Consider the following 25,282-nt stretch of genomic DNA (forward strand, 5'->3'; position numbering starts at 1 on the left):
TGTATAGGAATACAAGAGATTTCTGTGTGTTAATTTTGTATCCTGCTACTTTACCAAATTCATTGATTAGCTCTAGCATTTTTCTGGTGGCATCTTTAGGGTTCTCTATGTATAGTAACATGTCATCTGTGAACAGTGACAGTTTTATTTCTTCTCTTCCAATTTGTATTCATTTTATTTCTTTTTATTCTCTGATGGCCGTGGCTAGGACTTCCAAAACTATGTTGAATAATAGTCAAGAGAGTGGACCTCCTTGTCTTGTTCCTGATCTTCGAGGAAATGCTTTCAGTTTTTCACCATTGAGAATGATTTTTGCTGTGCGTTTGTTGTATAAGGACTTCATTATACAATGAAGTTGAGGTAGGTTCCCTCTAGCCCACTTTCTTGAGAGTTTTTGTCATAAATCGGTGTTGAATTTTGTCAAAAGATTTTCCTGCATCTATTGAGATGATCATATGGTTTTTCTTCTTCACTTTGTTAATGTGGTGATTCATATTGATTGATTTGAGTATATTGAAGAATCCTTGCATCCCTGGGATAAATCCCACTTGATCACGGTGTATGATCCTTTTACTGTGTTGTTGGATTCTGTTTGCTAGTATTTTGTGGAGGATTTTTGCATCTATATTCATCAGTGATATTGGTCTGTGATTTTCTTTTTTTTGTAGTATGTTTGCCTTGTTTTGTTATCAGCATAATATGGCCTCATAGAATGAGTTTGGGAGTTCTCCTTTTTTTGGAAGAGTTTGAGAAGGATGGGTGTTAGCTCTTCTCTAAATTTTTTTTTTTTTTTTGTGGTACTCAGGCCTCTCACTGTTGTGGCCTTTCCTGTTGCGGAGCACAGGCACCGGACACACAGGCTCAGTGGCCATGGCTCACAGGCCTAGCCGTTCTGCAGCATGTGGGATCTTCCCAGACCGGGGCACGAACCCACGTCCCCTGCATCAGCAGGCAGACTCTCAACCACTGGGCCACCGGGGAAGCCCTTCTCTTAATTTTTGATAGAATTCACCTGTGAAGCCATCTGGTCCAGGACTTTTGTTTGTTGGAAGATTTTTAGTCACAATTTCAATTTCATTACATCTGTTTGGTCTGTTCATATTTTCTATTTCTTCCTGGTTCAGTCTTGGAAGGTTATACCTTTCTAAGAATTTGTCCATTTCTTCCAGGTTGTCCATTTTACTGGCATAGAGTTGCTTGTAGTAGTCTCTTAGGATGCTTTGTATTTCTGTAGTGTCTGCTGTAACTTCTCCTTTTCATTTCTTATTTTATTGATTTGAGTCCTCTCCCTATTTTTCTTGATGTGTCTGCCTAATGGTTTATCAATTTTGTTTATCTTCTCAAAGAACCAGCTTTTAGTTTTATTGATTTTTGCTATTGTTTTCTTTGTTTCTATTTCATGTTTTCCTGCTCTGGCCTTTATGACTTCTTTCCTTCTACTAACTTTAGGTTTTGTTTGTTCTTCTTTCTCTAGTTCCTTTAGTTGTAAGGTTAGATTTTTTTTTTTTTTTTGCGGTATGAGGGCCTCTCACTGCTGTGGCCTCTCTTGTTGCAGACCACAGGCTCCGGATGTGCAGGCTCTGTGGCCATGGCTCACGGACCCAGCCGCTCCACGGCATGTGGGATCTTCCTGGACTGGGGCACGAACCCGTATCCCCTGCATTGGCAGGCGGACTCTCAACCACTGTGCCACCAGGGAAGCCCTGCAAGGTTAGATTTTTTATTTGAGATGTTTGTTGCTTCTTGAGGTAGGTTTGTATTGCTATAAACTTCCCTCTTAGAACTGCTTTTGCTGCATCCCATACGTTCTGGGTCATCGTGTTTTCATTGTCATTTATCTCTAGGTATTTTTTGATTTCCTCTTTGATTCCTTCAGTGATTTTTTTGTTATTTAGTAACATATTATTTATCCTCCATGTGTATGGGATTTTTTAAATGTTTTTTCTCCTGTAGTTGATTTCTAATCTCATAGCCTGTGGTCAGAAAATATGCTTGATATGATTTCAATTTTCTTAAATTTACTGAGGCTTGATTTGTGACACAAGGTGTGATCTAGCCTGGAGCATGTTCCATGAACAATAGAGAAAAAAGTGTAATCTGCTGTTTTTGGATGGAATGTCCTATAAATATCAATTAAATCTATCTGGTGTATTGTGTCATTTAACGCTTGTGTTTCCTTATTAATTTTCTGTTTGTATGATCTGTCCATTGGTATAAGTGAGGTGTTAAATCGCCCACTATTTTTGTGTTACTGCCAATTTCCTCTTTTATAGCTGTTAGCAGTTGCCTTATGTATTGAGGTGCTCCTATGTTGGGTGTATATATATTTATAGTTGTTATATCTTGTTGGATTGATTCCTTGATCATTATGTAGCATTCTTTCTTGACTCTTGTAACATTCTTTATTTGAAAGCCTACTTTATCTGATATGAGTATTGCTACTCCAGCTTTCTTTTGCTGTCCACTGGCATGGAATACCTTTTTCCATCCCCTCACTTTCAGTCTCTATGTATCCCTAGGTCTGAAGTGGGTCTCTTGTAGACAACATATATATGGGTCTTATTTTTGTATCCAATCAGTGAGCCTGTGTCTTTTGGTTGGAGCATTTAAACCATTCACATTTAAGGTAAATATCGATGTGTATGTTCCTTTTACCAGTTTCTTAATTGTTCTCAGTTTGTTTTTGTAGGTCTTTTTTTTATCTTGTGTTTTCCAATTAGTGAAGTTCCTTTAGCATTTGTTGTAAAGATGGTTTGGTGGTGCTGAATTCTCCTACCTTTTGCCTGTCTGTAAAGGTTTTAATATCTCCGTCCAGTCTGAATGAGATCCTTGCTGGATACAGTCATCTTGGTTGTCAGTTTTTCCCTTTCATCACTTTAAATATGTCTTGCCACTCCCTTCTGGCTTGCAGAGTTTCTGCTGAAAGATCAGATGTTAACCTTATGGGGATTCCCTTGTATGTTATTTGTTATTTTTCCCTTGCTGCTTTTAATATTTTTCCTTTGTATTTAATTTTTGATAGTTTGATTAATATGTGTCTTGGTGTGTTTCTCCTTAGATTTATCTGTATGGGACTCTGTGCTTCCTGGTCTTGATTGACTATTTCTTTCCCCATATTAGGGTAATTTTCAAGTATAGTCTCTTCAAATATTTTCTCAATCCCTTTCTTTTTCTCTTCTTCTTCTGGGACCCTTATAATTCAAATGTTAGTGTGTTTAATGTTTTCCCAGAGGTCTCTGACCCTGTCCTCAATTCTTTTTATTCTTTTTTCTTTACTCTGCTCTGCAGTAGTTATTACCACTATTTTATCTTCCAGATCACTTATCCGTTCTTCTGCCTCAATTATTCTGCTATTGATTCCTTCTAGAGAATTTTAAATTTCATTTATTGGGTTGTTCATTATTGTTTGTTTGCTCTTTAGTTCTTCTAGGTCCTTGTTAAAAGTTTCTTGTATTTTCTCCATTCTATTTCCAAGATTTTGCAGCGTCTTTACTATCATTACTCTGAATTCTTTTTTCAGGTAGACTCCCTATTTCCTCTTCATTTGTTTGGTCTGATGGGTTTTTACCTTGCTCCTTCATCTGCTGTGTATTTCTCTGTCTTCTCACTTTGCTTAACTTACTGTGTTTGGGGGTCTCCATTTCACAGGCTGCAGGTTCATAGTTCCAGTTGTTTTTAGTGTCTGCCCCCAGTGGGTAAGCTTGGTTCAATAGGCTATGTAGGCTTCCTGTTGGAGGGGAATGATGCCTTTGTTCTTGTGGATGAGGCTGGATCTTGTCTTTCTGGTGGGAAGGACCATGTCTGGTGTTTTGTTTTGGGGTGTCTGTGACCTTATTATGATATTAGGCAGCCTCTCTGCTAATGCGTGGGTTTGTGTTCCTGTCTTGGTAGTTGTTTGGCATAGGGTGTCTAGCACTGTAGCTTGCTGGTCGTTGAGTGGAGCTGTGTCTTAGCATTGAGATGGAGATCTCTGAGAGAGCTTTCATCATTTGATATTACATGGAGCCGTGAAGTCCCTGGTAGACCAATGTCCTGTTATTGGCTCTCTTACTTCAGAGGCACAGGCCTGACACCTGGCCGGAGCACCATGACCCTTTAGCCACATGGCTTAGAAGGAAAGGGAGAATAAAAGAGAGAAAAAAAGGAAAGAAAAAATAAAATAAAGTTATTACAACAAAAAATATTAAAAATTTAAAAATGTAAAACAACGAAAAAATTGGACAGACAGAACCTTAGGACAAATTGTAAAATCAAAGCTATACAGACAAAATCACACAAAGAAGTATAAACCTATATACTCACAAAATATATATATATATATTTTTAAAAAGGGAGAGAGCCCCTACATCAATAAACATATCTACCAATGATAATAAACTCTAAATACTAAAGTAAGATAAACATAAAGCCAGAAATAAATTAGATATAGAAAGCAAACCCCAAATCTACAGTTGCTCTCACTGTCCACTGTTCAATTTTGGGATGATTCATTGTCTATTCAGGCATTCCAGAAATGTGGGGTACATCAAGTTGATTGTGGAGATTTAATCTGCTGCTCCTGAGGCTGTTGTGGGAAATTTCCCTTTCTCTTCTTTGTTCACACAGTTACTGGGGTCAGCTTTTGACTTGGCCCTGCCTCTGCATGTAGGTCACCTGAGGGCGTCTGTTACCTGCTCAGACAGGATGGGGTTAAAGTAGCAGCTGATTAGAGGGCTCTGGATCATTCAGGCCTGGGGGAAGGAGGGGGACGGAATGAGGGGTGAGCCTGCAGCAGCAGAGGTCAGCTTGGTGTTGCAACAGCCTGAGGCGAACCATGTGTTCTCCCAGGGAAGTTGTCCCTGGATCACAAGACCCTGGCTGTGGTGGACTGCACAGCCTCCTGGGAGCGGAGGTGTGGATAGTGACCTGTGCTTGCACACAGGCTTCTTGGTGGCTGCAACAGCAGCCTTAGCATTTCATGGCCGTCTCTTGTGTCCACGCTGATAGCTGCAGGTCACGCCCATCTCTGGAACTCGTTTAGGTGGTGCCCTGAATCACCTCTCCTTGTGCACCCCAAAACAGTGGTCTCTTGCCTCTTAGGCAGTTCCAGACATTTTCCCAGACTCCCTCCCAGCTAGCTGTGGTGCACTAGCCCCCTTCAGGCTGTGTTCACGCAGCCAGACCCAGTCCTCTCCCTGATATCTGACCTCCGAAGCCGGAGCCTCCGGTCCCAGCCCCCTCCCTTCCTGGCCGATGGGTGAACAAACAAGCCTCTCTGGCTAGTGAGAGCTGGTCGGCACCAATCCTTTGTGCGGGAAACTCTCCGCTTTGCCCTCTGCACCCCTGTTGCTGCGCTCTCCTCCGTGGCTCTGAAACTTCTCCCCCACCACCCACCCCCATCTCCACCAGTGAAGGGGCTTCCTACTGTGTGGAAACTTTTCCTCTTTCACAGCTGCCTTCCAGAGGGGCAGGTACCATCCCTATTCTTTTGTCTCTGCTTTTTCTTTTTTCTTTTGCCCTAATCAGGTACATGGGGATTTTCTTGCCTTTTGGGAAGTCTGAGGTCTCCTGCCAGCGTTCAGTAGGTGTTCTGTAGGAGTTGTTCCACATGTAGATGTATTTTTGATGTATTTGTGAAAAGGAAGGTGATCTCCACGTCTTACTCCTCCACCATCTTGAAGGTCCCTCCTGTCTTTTTGTTTTGTTGATGGTTTCCTTTGCTGTGCAAAAGCTTTTAAGTTTACTTATGTCCCACTTGTTTATTTTTGCTTTTATTTCCTTTGCCCTATAGCAATACTTTTTTTGATCTATCACTATCTCCCCCTTTAGTATAAAAGAAGTCTGAATTCTAACTCGGGTAAGATGGTTCTTTGGAGCAATATCTACTATTCCTTGCCCTAACACCTCGTCTTTCAATTTATTGGCCTGTCATGTGGCAAGCAGTATAAGCTTGGACTTAGTAACACATAGAACACTTACCAAGATAGATAATATTCTGGACCATAATACAAGTCTTGAAAATTAAAATGTATTCATATTATACAAATTATACTACCTGTCAACAATGGAATAAAAATAGAAATCAATGAAATAAAATATCTCTGAAAAATCCACAGATATTTAATTATAACATACATGTGTTTAATTATAACATATTTAATTATAACATACTAATAACCCATAAGTTAAAGAAGAAATCAAAATAGATATTAGAAAGTATTTTAGACTGAATAAAAATGAAAACAAAACATTCCAATATTTGTGAGATGCCTCTAAAGCATTATTTAGTGGTAGTTTTATAGCACTCAAATACTATTTTACAAAAGAAGAAATGTTTTGAAACATGACCTTAGCTTCTACCTTAAGAAACTAGAAAATATATTCCAGATTAAACCCAAAGTATGCAGAAAAAAGGAAATGATATGAATCATGATAGAAATCCATAGAATAGAAGATAGAAAAAATAGACAAAAATCAATGACACCAAAAGCTGGTTTTTTGAGAAGTTTATTATAATTGACATATCTCTTGACAGACAACCCAAGAAGCAAGAGAGAAGACACAAATTACAAGTATCAGTAATGAGAGAGATGACATTACTCTAGATACCACAGTTACTAAAAGGAGAACAAGAAAATTTTATGAAAAACTATATGCCAGTAAAGCCAACAACTTAGATTAAATGCACAAATAATTTGAAAGAAGGAAATTATTAAAGCTCCTTTAAGAAGAAACAGATAAACTGATTAGCCCTATATTTCCTAGAGAAATTTAATTTGTAGCTAAAAACTTTCCCACAAAGAAAACTCTAGGCCTAAATGGCTTCACTGGTGAAGTCTACTAAACAGTTAAGGAAGAAATAATACCAGTTTTATATAAACACATTCAAAAATTGATACGGAGAATATGTCCCAATTCATTCTATGAAGTGGAATTACCCTGGTACTAAATTCAGAAAAAACATTATAAGAAACTAAAAACCAATATGTCTCAGAAACACATGCAAATATTTTTCACAAAATTTTAGCAAATCAAATCATTTGATATATAAAAAAGACAATACCTCATGACCAATTAGAGTTTATTCCATGAATGCAAGTTTAACATTTAAAAAACTGTCAATATAATTTATCATATTAATAGACCAAAAAAGAAGAGCCCCATGGTCTTCCCTATAGAGGCAGAAAAAGCATTGATAACATCCATAAATTTATATTAGATGAAAGCCAGTATAAATTCTTAGCAAACTAAGAATGAAAGGGAAGTTCCTTAATCTGATAAAGTATATCCATGACAAAACTATAGCTAACATCATAGTTAATGGTGAAAGAGCAAGACAAGGATGTACACTCTCATCATTTATTTTCAACACTGTACTGGAGATTCCATCCACTGAATAAAGCAAAATAAATAAATTTAAATCATCCAAATTAGACAGAAAGAAGTAAAATTGTCTTCATTCAAAGAACACCAGATAATCTATATTGAAAATCCAAAAGAATGTGCAAAAAAGCTTCTCAAACTAAATGAGTTTAACAAGTATGCAGGATATAAGATCAATGTACAAAAACTAATTTTATTTTTATATACTAGAAATGAATAATCATAAATTGAAATTAAATAACACCATTTACAATAGCATCAAAAATATGAAATACTTAGGGATAAGACTGATAAAATATGTGGAAGGCCTAATCACTGGAAACTATAGTTTTAATGACAATATATTCCTGAGAGAAATTAAAGAAGACTCAAATAAATGGAAAGACAGATATCCCATGTTCATGGGTCAGGAGACTCAATACTGTTAAGACAACATTTTTTTTTTCTAATTTGATGAATAGATTCAATACAGTCCCAATCAAAATCTCAGCAGGTGGGACTTCCTTGGTGGTTCAGTGGTTAAGACTCTGCACTTCCACTGCAGGGGGTGCGGGTTCGATCTCTGGTTGGAGAACATCCCGCATGCTGCATGATGTGGCCAAAAAATTAAAAATTAAAAAAAAAAAACTCAGAAGGCTTTTTTGTAGAGATTGAAAAAGTGATTTTAAAATTCATGTGGAAATATAAAGGGTCTAGAAGAGCCAAAATAACTTTGAAAAACAAGGGCACACTTGAAGGACTAATACTACTTTACTTTAACACTCATAAAGCTATAATAATCAAGAGAGTCTCTAGTGTTTGGGTTAAGACAGGCAAATAGATCAATGGATTGGAATGAAAAGTCCATAAATAGACCCATACATATATTGACAACAGATTTTAGGAAAAACTGAGAAAACAAAACAGTGAAGAAAGCATAGTTTTTTTACCAAATGACACTGGCTAAATTGGATATTCAAACAAAAAAATAAAGTTTGATCCATATATAAAAATAAACACAAAATGAACAATAGACCTCAATGATAAATTTAAAACTTCTAGGAGAAACCATAGGAGAGAATCTTTATGATCTTAGGTCAGGCAATGAGTCCTTAGATAAGATGCCTAAAGCATAATCCCTAAATGAAAACATTTATAAATTGAACTTTATCAAAATTAAAAATTTTTCTATTCAAAACATAGTGTTAAGAGAATAAAAGATAAACCACAGACTGTGAGAAAACATTTGCCAATTATATATATGATAAAGGATTTGTACATAGAGTAAGTAACTAACTCTGAAACCCAAATAAGACAATACCCAACCAAATAAAAATGGGCAAGTTATTTGAATAGACACTTCACCAAAGAAGATATACAGGAGGCACGTGAAATAAGTACATGAAAGGATGTTCAACATCATTAGTCATTAGAGAAGTGCAAGTTAAAACTATATTAGGATAGCACCACACACCTGTAAGAATTGCTAAAAATAAAAAGTCTAACCATACCAAGTGCTGGTGAGGATGTGAAAAAAACTGGAATTCTCATACATTGCTGGCAGAATATAAAATGATACAATGACCATTTTTTAAATTGTGACACATACGCTTGCCATACAATCCAGTTATTCCAATTCTGAGCATCTACCCAAGAGAAATGAAAGAATAAATGCATATAAGATATTGTATATAAATGTTCACATTTGTAATAGTCAAAAGCTGGAAAGAGCCCAAGTGTGTTTCAATAGGTGAATGTATAAACATATTGTAGGATATTCATACAATGGAATAAGTTCAGCAGTGAAAATGAATGAATTATAGATATATACAATGATATGAATGCATCCCAAAAAAATCATGAATGAAAGAAGGAAGATATAAAAGACTATATTTTGTATTGTTTCATTTATGTAAGATACAAGGAAATGCAAACTAATGTATAGTGACAGTTGCCTAAGGAAAAGGAGAGGTAAGGAAGGGAGAAGAATTGTAAAAAAAACATGAAGAAATGTCTGGGGTTTTGGATATGTTGATCGTGGTAATGGTTTCATGGGTGTAAACATTTAGACTTACAATATGGTAAACTGTAACTATGTGCAGTTTTCATGTAAACAGTAAATTTGTTACAAAAAAAGCACAATAAGAACAGTATGTAGAGTTTAAGGTTAATTAGACGTAGAACGGATAAATATATATAAAGCACTTAGCACATTTCCTGACCCTTATTAAGTATTCAGTAAGTTATGGTTATTATTGAGTTGTGAATCTTTCTTTGTGAATCCACAGTCCACTTGGGTTGAGGAACGCTATATTTCAACCTCAATTTCATGAAAGTTTAGAAACTGTGCTGGCAAGCGATGTGTTATCCCCATGTGGACGGAATAAGTGACTGAAACCCATTAAGGCTTCTATACAAACTTTTAAAATTCTGGCAGACAGGTCCGGAGATCTCCTTGTCTAGCAGCACCCAGGACAAGCCTTGGATACTCCTTTCCTGTGGAGAATTATGGATATACCTCCCCTACACACTGTCATTTTCAACTGCCACTAGAAACAGCCATGTGGCTGACAGGGTCTTCATGCTCCAGCCAGGTGTCAGGCCTGTGCCTCTGAGGTGGGAGAGCAGAGTTCAGGACATTGGCCCACCAAGACCTCCTGACTCCACATAATATCAAACTGTGAAAACTCTCCCAGAGATCTCCATCTCAATGCTAAAACCCAGTTCCACTCCACTCAATGACCAGCAAGTTACACTGCTGGACACCCTATACCAAACAACTAGCAAGACAGGAACACAACCCCACCCATTAGCAGAAAGGCTGCCTAAAATCATAATAAGGTCACAGACACCCCAAAACACACACCAGATGTGGTCCTGCCCACAAGAAAGACAACATCCAGCCTCATCCACCAGAACACAGGCACTAGTCCCTCCACCAGGATACGTACACAACCCACTGAACCAAGCTTACCCACTGGGGGCAGACACCCAAACCAATGGGAACTACAAACCTTCAGCCTAAGAAAAGGAGACCCCAAACACGGTAAGTTAAGCAAAATGAGAAGACAGAGAAATACACAGCAGATGAAGGAGCAAGGTAAAAACCCATCAGACCAAACAAATGAAGAGGAAATAGGCAGTCTACCTGAAAAAGAATTCAGAGTAATGATAGTAAAGATGATCCAAAATATTGGAAATAGAAAGGAGAAAATACAAGAAATGTTTAACCAAGACCAGAAGAACTAAAGAGCAAACAAACAATGATGAACAGCACAATAAATGAAATAAAAAATTCTCTAGAAGGAATCAATAGCAGAATAACTGAGGCAGAAGAATGGGTAAGTGACTTGCAAGATAAAATAGTGGAAATAACTATTGCAGAGCAGAGTAAAGAAAAAAGAATGAAAAGAAATGAGAACAGTCTCAGAGACCTCTGGGACAGCATTAAGTGCACCAACATTCGAATTAAAAGGGTCCCAGAAGAAGAAGAGAAAAAGAAAAGGACTGAGAAAATATTTGAAGAGATTATAGTTGAAAACTTCCCTAATATGGGAAAGAAAATAGTCAATCAAGTCCAGGAAGTGCAGAGAGTCCCTTACAGGATAAATCCAAGAAGAAACACACCAAGACACATATTAATCAAACTATCAAAAATTAAATACAAAAAAAAATTATTAAAAGCAGCAAGGGAAGAACAACAAATAACAGAAGGGATTCCCCATAAGGTTAACATCTGATCTTTCAGCAGAAACTCTGCAAGCCAGAAGCGAGTGGCAAGACATATTTAAAGTGATGAAAAGGAAAAACCAACAACCAATATGACTCTACCTAGCAAGGATCTCATTCAGATTTGACGGAGAAATTAAAACCTTTACAGACAAGCAAAAGTGAAGAGAATTCAGCAACACCAAACCAGCTTTACAACAAATGCTAAAGGAACTTCTCTAGGCAGGAAACAAAGGAAAATGAAAAGATCTACAATAATAAGCCCAAAATAATTAAGAAAAGGGTAATAGGAACATACATATTGATAATTACCTTAAATGTAAATGGATTAAATGCTCCCACCAAAAGACACAGGCTCACTAAATACATACAAAAACAAGACCCATATATATGCTGTCTACAAGTATATATAGGTCTGACCCACTTCAGACCGAGGGACACATACAGACTGAAAATAAAGGGGATGGAAAAAGATATCCATGCAAATGGAAATCAAAAGAAAGCTGGAGTAGCAATTCTCAGAACAGACAAAATTGACTTTAAAATAAAGACTGTTACAAGAGGCAAAGAAGGACACTACATAATGATCAAGGGATCAATCTAAGAAGAAGATATAACAATTGTAAATATTTATGCACCCAAAATAGGAGTACCTCAATACATAAGGCAAATGCTAACATCCATAAAAGGGGAAATCGACAGTAACACATTCATAGTAGGGGACTTTAACACCTGATTTTCACAAATGGACAGATCATCCAAAATGAAAATAAATAAGGAAACACAAGCTTTAAATGATACATTAAACAAGATGGACTTAATTGATATTTATAGGACATTCCATCCAAAAGCAACAGAATACACTTTCTTCTCAAGTATTCATGGAACATTCTCCAGGATAGTTTATATCTTGGGTCACAAATCAAACCTTGCTAAATTTTAGAAAATTGAAATTGTATCAAGCATCTTTTCTGACGACAATGCTATGAGACTAGATAACAATTACAGGAAAAAAATCTGTAAAAAATACAAATACATGGAGGCTAAACAGTACACTACTAAATAACCAAGAGATCACTGAAGAAATCAAAGAGGAAATCAAAGAATATCTAGAAAAAACTGACAATTTGTATGGAAACACTAAAGACCCCGAAGAGCCAAAACAATCTTGAGAAGGAAAAACGGAGCTGGAGGAAATAGGCTCCCAGACATTAGACTATACTACAAAGTTATGGTCATCAAGATAGTATGATACTGGCACAAGAACAGAAATATAGATCAATGGAACAGGATAGAAAGCTCAGAGATAAACCCATGCACATATGGTCACCTTATTTTTGATAAAGGAGGCAAGTATATACAATGGAAATAAGACAGTCTCTTCAATACTGGGAAAACTGGACAGCTAAATATAAAAGAATGAAATTAGAACAGCGAAATTAGACAGCTAAATATAAAAGAATGAAATTAGAACACTCCCTAACACCATACACAAAAGTAAACTCAAAATGGATTAAAGACCTAAATGTAAGGCCAGGCACTATAAAACTCTTAGAGGAAAACATAGGCAGAACACTCTATGACATAAATCACAGCAAGATCCTTTTTGACCCACCTCCTAGAGATACGGAAATAAAAACAAAAATAAATGAATGGGACCTAATGAAACTTAAAAGATTGTGCACAGCAAAGGAAACCATAAACAAGATGAGAAGACAACCCTTAGAATAGGAGAAAATATGTGCAAATGAAGAAACTGATAATTTACAAGTAGCTCATGCAGCTCAATATCAAAAAAACAAACAACCCAATGCAAAAATGGGCAGAAGACCTAAATAGACATTTCTCCAAAGAAGATATACAGACTGCCAACAAACACATGAAAGGATGCTCAACATCACTAACCATTAGATAAATGCAAATCAAAACTACAATGAGGTATCACCTCACACCAGTCAGAATGGCTATCATCAAAAAATCTAGAAACACTAAATGCTGGAGAGGGTGTGGAGAAAAGGGAACCCTCTTGCACTGTTGGTAGGAATGTAAATTGATACAGCCACTATGGAGAACAGTATGGAGGTTCCTTAAAAATCTAAAAATAGAACTACCATATGACCCAGCAATCCCACTACTGGGCATATACCCTGAGAAAACCATAATTCAAAAAGAGTCATGTACCACAATGTTCATTGCAGCTCTATTTAGAATAACCAAGGACATGGAAGCAACCTAAGTGTCCATCAACAGATGAATGGATAAAGGAGATGTGGTACATATATAGAATGGAATATTACTCAGCCATAAAAGGAAATGAAATAAAGTTATTTATAGTGAGGTGATGGGCCTAGAGACTGTCATACAGAGTGAAGTAAGTCAGAAAGAGAAAGACAAATACCGTAAGTAACACATATATATGGAATCTAAAAAAAAAAAAAAAAAGGTTCTGAAGAACCTAGGGGCAGGACATGAATAAAGATGCAGACATAGAGAATGTACTTGAGGACATGGGGAGGGGGAAGGGTAAGCTGGGACGAAGTGAGAGAGGGGCATGTACTCATATATACTACCAAATGTAAAATAGATAGCTAGGGGTAAGCAGCCACATAGCACAGGGAGATCAGCTCTGTGCTTTGTGACCACCTAGAGGGGTGGGGTAGGGAGGGTGGGAGGGAGATGCAAGAGGGAGGAGATATATGTATACATATAGCTGATTCACTTTGTTATAAAGCAGAAGCTAACACAGCATTGTAAAGTAATTATACTCTAATAAAAGTGTTTTTAAAAAAAGCACATTGCCTCTGGCATCACCTCAAAATTAAAGATAAGAAAGAGAAAATGTAACAAAAATTCACAAATACATTAAGGTGACATCCCAAGTCTGGTTTTAGCTCCTAAATCAAGGAAATTTACTTCCCTTTATGTGCTCTATTGTTAAGCGTTTCTGTGTGTATAAAACTTCCCCCAATTCTTTCAGAATATAATACCTGATTTAAATGTACAGCTGCTAAGTAAGATGTCTTGGGTTGGGTTCCTGAGATGTGATCTGAACCCAACCAGCAACTGAACCTGAGACATGGATTTGAGTGCAAATAATTTATTTGGGTGGCCCCAGGGATGCTTATTGTTATTACATGTTATCTCAGGAAACACCTATAGTGGAGCAGGGAACTGACACCATGGAAGGGAAATCAGGCAATGAAGTTTACATCATCAAGCAAGTTACCACCGTGGGTAATTGCTGCTTCAGTGCAGCTGGGGAACTCTGGGAGACAGTGTAGAACACGCATTAGAGTTATGCCAACAGAGCAGCAAGGGAGATTGTGTATCTGTCTTCTAACCTCTGCTCCAACATTGGTTGGACCTTGCTTCCAGAACATTATCCTCCCTCCGGCATTTCTGGTTTGCCAAGAGCATGGGCCAAAATGAAAGCTCACAGGCAGAGAGCAGCAGGTGTTTGCACTAAGTAGCCTTCCTAGTGTAGGGTTGAGTCACAAGGGAGTAAGAGCAGGCTATCAATAGCCTCAGCTACATAAATCATCCACCAATGTGGCATTCTTTCAAGTGTCCTTGCCAGTTAAATTATCTTTAGAGTCTATTTAAGCTGACCAATCTTTCCCAGCTGCTATTGAATGAATTGCTTCACCACATTTGGGTGTATGACTTCAATTTGTTAGTAATGCAGTTGGGAAATGCTGTGGGATTTCAAGATGCACTGCAGCTATCCTATGCTTGTTATTACTGAAGACTAGTTCATAGGGTAATTGTATGATCTGGATTATTACTGTACAGGTTTTCTTCCTAAAGAAGCCAAATCATTATGTCTAGGCACATTTGTCACATGTGTTTTATCTTTTAAAAAAATAGTTGTGGGTATTTATTACAACTCTGGTGATAATTCATTTTTCACTCTTTATCATGTTTTTAGAGCACTATTATGTTGCCATTTTCCATTTCCATTTTCTGGAGATGACATGTTTTACACAGGAAATGTGACTACAGAAAGATTCATTAGACCCGACATGCATTAGACCTTCTCCTAAATAACATGCTTTTTCTTTTCTATCACTCTTAATCAATAATATAATTTTCCTTATCCCAAATGAGAAACCAACATTAATGACAGTTGATCACAGAGATAAGAAATTTTATCATTATCAAGTGACTATTACAGGGAAATTTCCAAACCCAACTGAAAATTATATTAAAATGTTCAGAAGAGGGGAGGTGTTCAAGTATGCCTTGACCATCATTAGCAGGAATTTTATGAGAGTCTCAAACATTTAACTGGGCATGGAGCTAGTTGATTTTAAAGTCTCTTCCTACCCCAAGATTCTGGATTGCTTACAATACCCATGGAATTTTCTGTAATTAGGTGGCCTGTATTGGTTATCTATGCTGTATAACAAATTACCCAAAATTTAGGCAATAAGGCTTAAGGCAATAAACATTTATTATCTTACAGATTCTGTGGATCAAGAATCTGTGTGTGGCTTAACTGGGTCTTCTGTCTCAAGGTTTCTCACAAGGCTGCAATCATGTTATTAGTCAGGGCTCCACTGAGGGAAAATGTGTTCGTATTGTTGCTGATAGGATTCTGTTCACCACAAGTTGTTGGGCTGAGTCCTCCTTAAGTTCTTCATTAAAGTGAGCAAGAGAGAGAAAGCCAGAGTGGACAAGCAAGTTGAAACAATCTTTTTTTTGTTTTGTTTTGAAACAATCTTTTGTAACTTAACCTCAGAAGTGATATCCCATCACTTTTGCCATATCCAGTTTGCTGGAGGCAAGTCATGAGTCCAGCCTACACTCAAAAAATGGAATACATTGGGCATGAAATCCCAGAGGGAGAAGTCAGTGGGAGCCATTTTAAAGGCTCCTACAGGACCTGAAACTCCTCTGAGACAAAAGTATCTCTCTTCCCAGGCTGCCCCAGAAGCTGAAATTGTCACATGCTTTCTAGGAAAGGGTTTCCCATCTCCTGATCCCCAAATTATGTGAAATGCACATGTATTTCATGGAGCATTACTTTCAGGACCAGATGTGAGAATTCAGGATATAGATCATCTTCAGATTCATTATAACTGTGGCAGAGGCCATTTAGTTTTTCTTTAGGGTTGAAAAGTAGAGAAGAATAGTTAGTATTTCTGGAGGGTCCAAAATATGAAAGGACACTATGGCAGGAGAGAAGGTCGGCCCAATGACACAGAGCACATTGGGGAAAAGAAGGGACTCTCAAAGGAAAGTAGAAGTTAAGACAGTCTTTTGTGTCAGACTGTCCTGCCTTCAAGATTTCCAGGCGTGTCAGTTCTATGAAACCCAAGGTGATCAAGTCCTTCTTCTGCTTAAAAGTTTTCTTTTGGTTTCCCTTGATACATATAACATATAACAAACACTTCTTAGCTATTTAAAGCCCTCTCTCTTTACTGCTTTTTTCAGCCTGTTGTCTAATGACACATCCTCCTTTTTCCATTTCAATAAAACTGACACAGCTTACCCTGTGACAAAGTGAGAGAGTGGCATGGACATATATACACTACCAAACATAAAATAGGTAACTAGTGGGAAGCAGCCACATAGCACAGGGAGATCAGCTTGGTGCTTTGTGACCACCTAGAGGGGTGGGATAGGGAGGGTGGGAGGGAGGGAAACACAAGAGGGAAGAGATATGGGAACATATGTGTAACTGATTCACTTTGTTATAAAGCAGAAACTAACGCACCATTGTAAAGCAATTATACTCCCATAAAGATGTTTTAAAAAATAAATAAATAAAACTGACACAAAGAATTGAGGAACTCCCCCAATCAAGAATGCCATACCACTTGTGTCCACGTACTTGCATTTTCATAGTTACATCAGAGTTCAGCGTCTAGCTCAATCTTTCCAGAGCACATTTATCTGGTTCCTCAAACTGGTGTGATTTTTATGGTTTATCCTATTAATTTGAAAAGTAATGCTGTGTTATCTTGAAGCCCCTCATTTATTATTGCTTTTATCTATTCATGCTATATAATTTTTCTTGTTTATGTCTAATTTCTCCAGATATAGTTTAAATTGTTTTGGGGAAAAGAACTTGCCATATGCATTTTCTGTAGTTTTAGAGTTTTGCATGTTGATTGTTCCTGAAGTGAAGTTTAGATGTGGGTTCATTAAAACAAGCAAACAAAACAAAACAAAACAAAAAGTATCTTACGTAGACTTTGGTGTAAGTAAAATGGATCTACATTCTTTAACACTACCTAGGAGGAGGTCAACAATTTTTAAGCTTGACATCTTGTAGATCTGCTGTATCATCATGCATTGGTTGTGTGGTGCCCTCTGGCACACCTGGTCCATACAGAACACAACAGCCATGAGTGCAAGGATTTGGCCTGTTTCATTCACTGCTTTCTCCCAGGGCTTAGAATAGTGTGACTGGCAAAAAATAGGCACTCAATAAACTCTGTTAAATGAATGAAGATCATGATTAATTGTTGCCATTAATAGTTAAATTCCTGACATTTGTGTTATAATTTTAAAAATTGAGATGTGACAAACGAGTGAGTCAAGAATACATTTATATCTATGAGAATTTCATGTATTAATTAGGTGGCGTCTCCCAAGAGTGAGGAAATTAAGTATTCACTAAATGACTGGGACAATAGATTTTCCCTCTGGAAAAAATAAAATTTGAACCCTACCTCCCACCCACTACTCACAAAAATTATTTCCAGATGGGTTAAAATCTAAATATATAAACAAAACCTTAGCAAAAATGAGAGCATATATTTATGACTTTGGGAAAGTCCTGAAAATGTTATAAAGAGAAAGTTTGATAAACTTTAATTATAAAATTTCAAAGTTAATTATTAAAATAATTATAAAATATATCATTATTAAATTTAAAATACAAGTCAGAAAATAGGGCAAATGATTTATCACACAAATTAAATAGATATCCAGGGCTTCCCTCGTGGTGCAGTCGTTAAGAATCTGCCTGCCGTTTCGATCTCTGGCCTGGGAAGATCCCATATGCTGCAGAGCAACTAAGCCCATGAGCCACAACTACTGAGCCTGCACTCTAGAGCCCGCGAGCCACAACTACTGAGCCCGCGTGCCACAACTACTGAAGCCCGTGTGCCTAGACCTCGTGCTCCACAACAAAAGAAGTGACTACAATGAGAAGACCTTGCACCGCAATGGAGAGTAGCTCCCGCTCGCCGCAACTAGCGCATGCACAGCAACGAAGACTCAACACAGTCAAAAATAAAAACAAATAAATAAATTTATATAAAAAAAGATATCCAGGATATATAAATGACTTTTTCAATTCAACAAGAAAGTACTTTCACAAAATATAGCTAAAAGATAGCTAAACATAATACCATAATAAACTTCAACAAATGTATTGCATTTCCTCTTTGAATGTCAAAAATAGAAAATTGAGAGGGAGGGAATACAGCTGGCCAGTAACCATACGGAAAATATGTTCAACTGCACTTGTTACCCAGGGAACTAAAAATTCAAACAAATTTAATGCAGTAATTTGTGCCGGCTTGGCAAAAATAAAAATGTTTGTTAGTACCCTGTTGACAAGGGTGGGAGATACATTAACTTTCATGCGTGATTAGTGAGAATAATTTGGCATGGTCTTTTTGGAGGATAATTTGGCACAATTTCTTAAAAAGTAAACTATGTATCCCTTGGACTTAAAAATTCTGCTTCTGGTTATGCTAGAAAAACCTGACACGTGTGGAGAGAGGCACATACAAGGAAATGGTTAAATAAAACCTTTCCAATCTCTCCTCTGGAATAACTATACACAGCAGTTAAAGAGCGACTAATAATTCCTTATGTTCTATAAGGAAAGATCTCTGAAACATTTATTTCTAAGTGACCCGTACAGTGATATAAGCATATGAAACTATTCATATATCAAAAATCCCTATATATTTACATTTCTATAAGGTCTTCCTTTGAATTTCCAGTAGGAAATTCATAGAGGAGGAAATGCAAATGTCCAATATATGTAAAATATGTTCAACTGCACTTGCGTTCTATATTTTTATAAACATCTGAATGCATCCACACACATCCACACACCCTCACAAACCTGCATATACACATCAAAAAAGCGATGAAAGAATACATACATGGTGGAAGGGTTGGTATTGGTAACTATTCAAAACGCTTCCATTTTATTTGCTATTTTAAACACAAAATTTGGCAAGAGAATCCATGTATTAATCCATATAATAAAAATAAATTAATTTAAAAGCCTTGGGGGATATAAATTAATTATTAATTGAAAGCATTCTACTAAACAAGATTTTAAATCCCTATTACTCAGTTTCCTCCAGGCCTGCCTATGGGAGGTCAGACAGGCGTTTCCAGAAAGCGGGAAAGATGGAGATGCTTATGACATCAGAGTTTTTTCTCCCTCAGTGTCTCAGGTCCTTGATAACTGTCTGCTCATGCTCTGACCATAGTCAGTGATTTCCTAGGGCTGGACAGATGTGAGAACGCAGCTGCTGGACCTCTCTGAGAGTCAAAGGAGTTCATGACCAAAGTCCTCCAGCAGAGCACAAATTGCCCAGGAACTAACTAGTCATAACTAACTAAGTCAATTTCTGAAAAATTGACCATTTTTCATAAATGGACTTAGAATGCCATCCTTTCGATTGAAATTCTATTTTTAGAATCTTTGTATAATAAAAGAATGTCTTTTCAATGACAAAAATTAATTCTGAATAATGATTTAATTCCCAATTTTCCTATTGCTTGCTGGAATAAACATATAAAGACAAAACAAAATTTTCATTTTGGAAAATTACCATATTCATTTTTTTTTTTTTTTTTTTTTTTAATGCGTTACGCGGGCCTCTCACTGTTGTGGCCTCTCCCGTTGCGGAGGACAGGCTCTGGACGCGCAGGCTCAGCGGCCGTGGCTCACGGGCCCAGCCGCTCCGCGGCATATGGGATCTTCCCGGACCGGGGCACGAACCTGTGTCCCCTGCATCGGCAGGCGGACTCTCAACCACTGCGCCACCAGGGAAGCCCCCATATTCATTTTTAAATAATTTTAATGTGAAATATCAAACCATGTGTTCAAAATCCCTCTAAAAATGTAGGCCAGATCTACTAGTAAGCATCCTAAAGGTGCTCTTTTTGACAATATAAAGTTGTCCATGATTGGCTGATCTCTGCCTTTGTTTCCTTTTATTTATTTTTAAGTAATTTTTGCCAAGTGCATTATCAATTACTGGGGACCAGTTTGTACCAGTTCCCAATTCTTTACAGGTTGAAATCAATTCCTTAAATATTGAGAACTGATTCTGCTTTATGGTTTGCATTCTTTTGTAGTGTCTCATGCTTTCTAAAAGTGTTTGTATATGCTTTTAACTATAATGCTGCTTCAGTCTTTTAAAATAATGATAATGGATTTTTTTTTTCCATATATCAAGGGTTACTCAAGTGAGTGGGAAGAAAAAGTTACTTGAGTCCATGACTTTTCTCCAAAATGGCTGCTTCTAGTTGGCATTTATAAAATTTACCAAAGTAGGAGATATAAAACTTACACTTCATGATAAAGAAAATGTGTTTCAAAGGCCTGTTGGCTATTTATAACTTTGGCAAAATCACAGATATCTGAGTTATATCAAATGAAAAAGCCAGGAGCTGACTAACCTTGGTTATCTCTTCCAAGTATGCAAGAGGCTTGCTTCTGATAAATTCTGTCCTGAAACTCATTTAAAGAATCCTTGCAGGCCTACAAACTGAGTTTGTTTGGTGAGTTGCACACAAATTATCCACGTTCTTACTCTAAGCTCTGATAATGAACAATGGGTGTTTATATTTGTGTAAAATTAGAAACAATATACTCATGGCAAAAATCTTATATATTTTCTACAGCTTTTCCAACCTAAAAATTGTACATGAGTTCTGTAACAACAGTAATATCATTTTTGTCTTTCTGTCCTGGTGCTTGGCACTGTGTCTAGCACGAGGTGGGTACTGAGCAAACCGATATTCATGATGCATTAATGCTGAATATGCATTGTTCACATGTATGCACATATATGTATTATTATGTACATGTGTGTATTATTATGTGCCATGATTTTTAGTGAATATAGTATAAACTGAGATTTATATGTGGGAATGTGGGCCTACACCTACAAGGGGGCTAACTTTGGAGACTGAATCAAGCCCTTTCAGCCCTCTAAAGTCTATCCACCTAAGCTTCAGAGAGCCTGCAACTTGGTTTTCTCTGCCAATCCAATACCTGGACTGATAAAAGTGGTTTTTGAAAAGTGTGTTTTAAATACTCATCACTGAGGCAAATTTGCAATGCTCAGTCAAAGGAAGGTGCTTCAAGAAGGGAATTGCTTGATTATCAGAGCAAACTGAAGATGGAAGAGGCAAACAAATTTGTACAAGGAGCTCCAGGTCTCCTGGAGGAAGGAATCCAGATGTTTTCTGCTAAGTGAGGTTCCAGTCAGAGAGAATAAGAAGGCTGAACCAAGGTGACAGCCACTAAGACCCAGTAGCAGGGGAGGGCTACAGATAAATTGAAATAAAGTTACAAGTCTGAAGAGAAATTCACAGGTCCAAAGTTTGAGTTTAGCAGGTTATCAGTGTAGGAAGAGTCTAGACTAAGAGTTCTTTAAACAGCAACACTAGCCCTTCCTTAAGCCAGAGAGGTCACTGTGCATGAACTGAAAGGGGTTGTCACCAAAAATCCTCATAGCCAGAACTTATGTCTCTTCTCAGTGGATTCTGCCATACTAAGAATGTTTTCAGCTATGGACTTTGATGGTCGCAGCAGAATAGGGTTCCTCCCCAGCCATCAAGGATCCTTTTATTAGAGTGGATAGCATCTCACCTGCCTATGAGACATCTGTCTGCATAAGAGTATCACTAAAGGCTTAGTCACTCCTAGAGTCTTCATCAAAGAACATCCAACAGCAAGTCTCTCTCCAACACTCTGAATCTAATGGCACCTGGAGAAAACTTTTGGGTAAGGAGCTAAAAGAACTCCAACCCTCCCATCGTGGTGTGAATTCAATCTTGAGGAAAATCTAGCACCATAGTGTCACCCTACCACTGATGGTTGCTTCAAAATTAGAAGATGGAACTTCTACTGGCAGCCAGCACCCCTCCAACACTGTAAGGCCAAAATGAACAGGAATGCTCTCTCTCTTTTATATTTATGAGCACCATAGATTCCTGGTCTCAATGGAGTGGACTGGAATTGTGGAGGAAAGTAAACTCACTTCAGAACTTCTATTATTGACAGTGGGGAATAAAACGTAACAGTCCGGGGACTGAATAAATATTATTTGTAGTCACCAATTTAATAATAATAAGATGGTTTTTAAAGTTGCCCAATTTAGTAAATTTTATTAAAAGGCTACAAGAAAAACCATGAGTGTTTATAAGTATGTATGGTAGATGAGTTCTGCTAACGTCCTGAATTTTTCACACTTCCTGGCATCTACATACTGTGGTAGTGCATGCTTGCACTGATTTTGGCTTTGGACAGGTAATTATTGACCCAAGCTCTGCACTTGGGTATTTTCACTTCCTTGGACCCCTGCCACAACCACAAGAACATGTGTGGATTAAACTGGGGAGGATGACACAGGTGGTTGGACCTGATCTGTCCCACTGAAGTCATGTTACATCATCCAGTACTCAGCCAACCCAGAAGTTAACATCAGACACAAGGGTGAGCCTGGCCAAGATCAGCAGAACCATTAAGCTAAGCTCTACACCCATATGAAATAACAAGTGGTTACTGTTTTAAACCACTAAGATTTGGAGTGATTTGTTAACCAGGAGTAAGTGATACAGCATGCGATCAGATTACAGCAATGAACAATGAAGTTATGAGTTAAATAAAGAAAGCTGATAGTAAAGATTATTTGTCTTTGAGTCTACATTTACATGTAAACAAAATGACTGCTAAATTAATGTTAAAATAACTTTAATGTTAAAATAATTAACATTAATTCATTAATTAGTGTTAAAATAGCCAATACTCATAATACCACCTTTCCAGCCTGACATGTGACATGTGATAAGACTTCTAAGCAAGAAGATTTCCTCACAGACATTTTTACTGACCAGTCAGAAATGTTGTCTTATATTAATTTAGGCAGTTTTCTGAAAATCTCTCAGTTTCTCTCTTCGTCAACCCTCATACATTGAGGAAACAATTGCCACACATGATCATTTTTATTTTTAATACTTTTTCTTTTTGGAAAATAATACCAAAAAATACAAGGATAACAAACATTTTTGCACCCATCACCCCACATTTAAACATGCTCACATTTTGTATAAATAATAATTTGTTTAAAGAAATAAAATATCAAAAATATGCATAAAAATAAAATAATAAAATTTGGTTTCTCCTGGAATCACTTTTCTCTCTTTTCCCAAGATGATAGCTATCATGAATTTAGTGTATATTTGGTCGGTTTTTAAAATAATAATAATTATTATTAGTATTATATATTATAATATTATTTAATCCATTTTATTTTTGAATGGTGTTTTAAAATATTATTAATAAATTACATAAATAATATCATATTGTGTATTATGCCTTTCAACTTGGTATTTTCCTCAATGTTCTTTTCTGAAATTTATCTAAATATTATAGATCTAATTCATTCATTTAACTGTTGTATATAATTTCAAAGCATGACTATAACATTTGACTACTGATGGACATTTGGGCTGTTTCCTATTTTTCATGACTGCAAAAAATACCAAAATATGTACCTTTGTTCATATCTTCTTGAGAATTTACCTAGAAATGAAAATTCTGGGTCTTACTTATGCTTTTTTTTTTTTTTTTCTTTTGCGGTACACGGGCCTCTCACTGTTGTGGCCTCTCCTGTTGTGCAGCACAAGCTCCAGACGCACAGGCTCAGTGGCCATGGCTCACAGGCCCAGCTGCTCCGCGGCATGTGGGATCTTCCCGGTCCGGGGCACGAACTCGTGTCCCCTGCATTGGCAGGTGGACTCTCAACCACTGTGCCACCAGGGAAGCCCTAGTTATGCTTCATTTAATTTTTACCAAATTGTGATTTTCAGAGTAGTTGTGATAACTTACACTTTTAACAGCAGTGCATTTGAATTCTCATTTCCACAGGCCATACTAGACTTTATCAAACTTTTAAAGTTTGTGTCAGTCAAATAGGTATAAGATATTACTTGTTCTTTAAGTTTCATTTCCCTGAATGTTAGTGAAAATAACCATTATTTCATCTGTGTATTGTCAATGCAGGTTTCTGTTCCATGAATTACCTGATCATTTCTTTTGCCCATTTTGAGTGATCCTCATAAAATGTTAACATAAAAATGTTAATTGGTACGTCTTTCTTATGTACTAACCTTTCTAAATACTAAGGCTTTGACTATTATATGTGTTGTAATGTCTTGTCTCACTCTGACCATATCTATTTGTTCATGGTATCTGTATTAGCTATCTATCACTGTGAAACAAATTACCACAAATTTAGTGGATTAAAACAACACATGTGTATTATCTTAGAGTTTCTGTGGGTCAGGAATCTAGACATGGCTTAACTGAGCTCTCGGTGGCAGAGCTTCTTACAAAGCTACAATCGAGGTGTCACGCAGGGCCAGGGTCTCATCTGAAGGGCCGGCTGAAGAAGGATCAGCACATTGACATGGTTTTTGGCAGTATTCAGTTCCCTCTGGGCTGGACTAAGAGACTCACTTCTTTGCTGGCTGTTGAAAACGCAACATGGCAACTTGCTTCATCAAAGCAAGCAAGGGAGAGAAAGTACTGGCAAGATAGCAGTCAGAACATTTGTAATCTAATCACAGAAATGACTTGCCCCGGATGTTGGGCATTACAATTGGTTAGAAGCAAGCTACTCCAGAACAGTATGGATGTTCCTTAAAAAACGAAAAATAGAATTACCATATGACCCAGCAATCCCACCACTGGACATATACTCTGAGAAAACCATAATTCAAAAAGAGTCATGTACCACAATGTTCATTGCAGCTCTATTTACAATAGCCAGGTCATGGAAGCAACCTAAATGCCCATTGACAGATGAATGGATAAAGAAGATGTGGTACATATATAAAATGCAATATTACTCAACCATAAGAAGTGATGAAATTCGGTCATTGTAGAGACGTGGATGGATCTAGAGACTGTCATACAGAGTTAAGTAAGTCAGAA

The sequence above is a fragment of the Phocoena phocoena genome, chromosome 15 (assembly GCF_963924675.1).
Source record: "Phocoena phocoena chromosome 15, mPhoPho1.1, whole genome shotgun sequence".
In the NCBI taxonomy this organism is placed as follows: domain Eukaryota; kingdom Metazoa; phylum Chordata; class Mammalia; order Artiodactyla; family Phocoenidae; genus Phocoena; species Phocoena phocoena.